Genomic DNA, 4,172 nt, shown 5'->3' with positions numbered 1-4,172 from the left:
TTTGACTTCTTTTGCGAATTTTATGTATTTAATTTTCATAAGGTAGTTTACAATAGTTCATTGCAGATAATATTCAAATGCCCACCCCACCAGCAAGCATCTTCCCACCACAATAAGAGGATAAGTGTGTGAAGGTTGTTGTATTTCATTGTTGAGTCATTTAAGTCCAAAAACAGTAACAATAAATCTCTCAATGAGAGACGTTACTTGTGCCCGCTCAAACAAATTGATGAAGTCCATATATAAGAGAAAAAAAAATATGGAACTCTTCATGAATGTGCTTGTTATCCTTACCCAGGGACAAAGCTAATCTTCTAGGTATTGTTCCAATTTTAGTATATATGCTGCCAAAGCTATCACTCGATCTTTGACTTTGAGCCTGTGTTTACCCTGAGTGTTCAGATGTGTTTTTTGCAGGCATCAGAATATTTGATTCAGTTTTTTGGTGCATCTTGGAACTCTTTGTATGGTTAGTGAATATAGGCCACTGACATTGAGTAAAATTTTAATATAAAGGAATTTTCCATAGTTTTTAAGCAGTTTGTGAGACTTCAAAACTGACTTATCACCTCTTGATAGATCAACAAGATTAAAACTCAGCAAGGAAGTACTAGCTCTGGAGGAAGAAATGGAAGAGAGAGGGCTAATAGATATATACAGGGCTTTTCATCTCCATAAACTGGATACACATTCTTTTCCAGTACACATGGAACATTTTCCAAATTAGAGCAGGTTTTGTGCTGGGCCACAAAACAAACTTCAATAGAATCAGAAAGATAGAAATTGTACCAACTATGTTTTAGACCTTTATTCACCAAAGATAGAAGTTAATCAAATATAGAAACAGAGAATCAAATCAAATACCTGAAAATTAAACATCTCAGTTTTGAACAAGGAGGGGATCAGGGAGGAAATCAAGAAAGAAATCAAAAGATTTCTGGAAAAAAATGAGAATGAAGAAACAAGATACGAGAACTTGTGAGACACAGAAAAAGCAGTGTTAAGGGGAAATTTATAGCTCTGCAAAGATTTCTCAAGAAGGAAGAAATCACTGTACCACTGTCATCCCGTTGTTCTTGATTTACTGGAGCCAGCACCAGTAACATCTCTATTCCTCCCAGCCCTGAGATTTCAGCAGCCTCTCCCTACTGGTCTTTTCCAAAGATTCAAGGCTCCTTGAGGGTCAGGGGAATGAGACTTATCGCTACTGTCTTTGGCATATCGAATATGTCATGGGTAGCTTGCCAGGCTCTGCCCATGCAAGCAGGATACTCTAGGTAGCTTGCTAGGCTCTCCGAGAAGCGTATAACATATATATATATATATATATATATATACACATATATATACACATATATATATTACTGTCTATAATTTGTTGCCTACTCTCTGAGCTGCATCAAATATAGTGTGGAAATTATGGGAAATGGGTGGGAAGAGTCTTACAATGTGTCTGAACAGCAGCCTGGAGAGTGGCAGCAGTTGGGTAGTGGAGGTCGGCTGCCGGGGTTGGGTCTCTTGGGGCAGGGAGGGCTCTCACCCGCCCCCCTCTAGGGCCTCCTGAGTGAAAACAGCCTGCTGCAGAGACCCAGGAAAGAAGAAATGGCCCACATAAATAACTAGACTTCACAACTTAAGATCTTAGAAAATTACCAACAAAAGGAACCCAAACCCTGAGGGAGGAAAGAAATAATAAAACATTTGAGTAGAAATCCACGAGCTGGATTCCAAAAAAAAATAATAAAAACGATCAATGAAACCAAGAGCTGATTTTTTTAAAAAAAATAAACAAGATTGATAAACCACTAGCAAGTCTCACAAAGAAAGAGAGAGAGCCCTAATAAATCGAATCAGAAATGAAAAGGGAAGCATCACAACAGAAACCAAAGAAATTCAAAAGATTCTGAGATTACTTTGAAAGTCTGTATGCCACAAAACAAGAGAACCTAGAAGAAATGAATAAATTCCTGGATTCCTATAACCTCCCAAGGCTGAACACAGGAGATCTGAAATATCTGAACAGACTCAGCACTATCAAGGAAATTGAAACAATAATCAAAAGTTTTCCCATAAACAAAACCCTGGGCCCAAATGGATTCACTAGTGAATTCTTCCAAACATTTAAAGAGGAGCTGTTTCCAGGCATTTTCAAACTTTTCCAGGAAATTGAAGCAACAGAAACACTCCCAAACAGTTTCTATGAAGCACATATCACCTTAATACCAAGAGCAGACAGAGAAACCACAGAAAGAAAATTACAGTCTGATATTCCTGATGAGCATGGATGCAAAGATCCTCAACAAAATATTAGTAAATAGAATCCAATGACTCAAAGATCACACACAATGGCCAATTGGGATTTATCCCATAGATGCAAGGATGGTTTAACATTTGCAAGTCAATCAACATAATCCATCATATCAATAAAAAAGATAAAAACAATATGATCATATCAATAGACACAGTCATGAGATGCAACACTCATTTATGATGAAAATTCTCAGCAAAATGGGCATTAAAGGAATTTTTTTCAAAATAATCAAAGCCATCTATCACAGACCCACAGCAAGCATTATTCTCAGTGGGGAAAATCTAAAATCTTTCACTCTAAGATCAGGAATAAGACAGGATGTCCATTCTCACTACTTGTATATATATATAGTGCTGAAAGTACTTGCCATAGAATTTAGGGAAGAAAAAGATATTATGGTATTCAGATAAAAAAGGGGGAAAAAAGGGTATCCAGATAGGAAAAGATGAAATCAAGCTCTCACTATTTTCATATGACATGATACTATACCTAGATAACCCAAAAGCCTCTACCAAGAAGCTCCCAGAAACAAAACACTTGTATAGTAAAGTTGCAGGTTATAAAATCAATACATAAAAGTCCACGGCTTTCCTATATGCAAATAATGAGAGAGGAGGAAGTGATATGATGAAACAATCCCATTCACAATCATGCCTCAGAAAATCAAATACCTCGGAATCAACTAAGAAGGTAAAGGACTTGAACAAACAAAACTATGAAATGTTACTTCAAGGAATGAGAGAACATGAGGAAATGGAAACACATCCTCTGACCAGAATCTATAAGGTACATTGAAGAAAACATCAGTGAATACCTCCAAGACATTGAAGCCAAAGTTGTCTTCAAAGATGAAATTCCACTGACCAAGCAAGTGGGAAAAAGATAAACAAATGGAACCCTCTAAGAAGCTTCTGCACCACAAAAGAAACAGTGACCAGGATACAAAGACAGCCTACAGAATAGAAAAGGATATTCACCCAATACCCTTATGATACGGTGTTAATATCAAGGATATACAAGACATGGGTTGAATTCTACAAGAAGAAAACACCCAATATATCACCAGAAAATGGGGCGATAAAATAAACAGAAAATTTCTCAAAGAAGAAATTTATGGCCAAAAGGCACATGAAAAAGTGTTCTTCATCACTAATCATCAGGGAGATATAGATCAAAAAACAATGAGATATCATCTCACACCATAGAGATTGGCACACATCCAAAAGAACAAAAGCAACTGGTGTTGGTGTGCGTGTGGGGAGAAAGGGAATCTCCTTTCCTCTTGGTGGGAATGCCAACTGGCCCAAGGTTTTTGGAAAACAATAGGGACATTTCTCAAAAAACAAGAAATTGAGCTCTCATCTGACCCAGCAATACCACTTCTGGGAATATACCCTAAGGGCCCCAAAACACACAGCAGAAATGCCATCTGCATGCCTATGTTCACTGCAGCACTATTCACCATAGCCAGAATCTGGAAACAACCTGAGTGCCTTAGAAGAGACAAATGGATAGAAAACTTTTAAAAATTAAAAAATAAATTAAAAACCTATTGCACATCTATACAATGGAATACTATGTAGTTGTCAAGAAAGTGAAGTCATAAATGTGCCTATTTTGATGGACATGAAGAGTATCATGCTGAGTGAAATGAGTCAGAATAAAAGGGACAGGTATAGAATTACTGCATTTATTTGTGATATATATGTATATATATGTATATATACATATATAATAGAAGACTAATTTCCATGGCCAGGGGAACAGCTGTTAGGAGGACTGGTCAATGGTTGGAACTAACCACAAGTCTGTGGGAGGCTAAGGGTAGATAAGATTTCTGTTCTCCCAAAAACATATCTAG

The 4,172-nt window shown here is 37.0% G+C and overlaps 1 non-coding gene across 1 annotated transcript; it reads right to left on the bottom strand.

The window, feature by feature from the left end:
* Nucleotides 1-253: 253 nt before the first annotated feature.
* Nucleotides 254-360, bottom strand: LOC129402861 (U6 spliceosomal RNA). The gene has a single exon (XR_008628897.1). It is a non-coding gene; the product is annotated as a U6 spliceosomal RNA (small nuclear RNA).
* Between the last annotated feature and the right edge of the window lie 3,812 nt (nt 361-4,172).

This window comes from Sorex araneus, chromosome 2 (assembly GCF_027595985.1).
Source record: "Sorex araneus isolate mSorAra2 chromosome 2, mSorAra2.pri, whole genome shotgun sequence".
NCBI lineage: Eukaryota > Metazoa > Chordata > Mammalia > Eulipotyphla > Soricidae > Sorex > Sorex araneus.
Note: the sequence above shows the minus strand (reverse complement) of the source record. Positions and strands in the feature narration are given on the sequence as shown.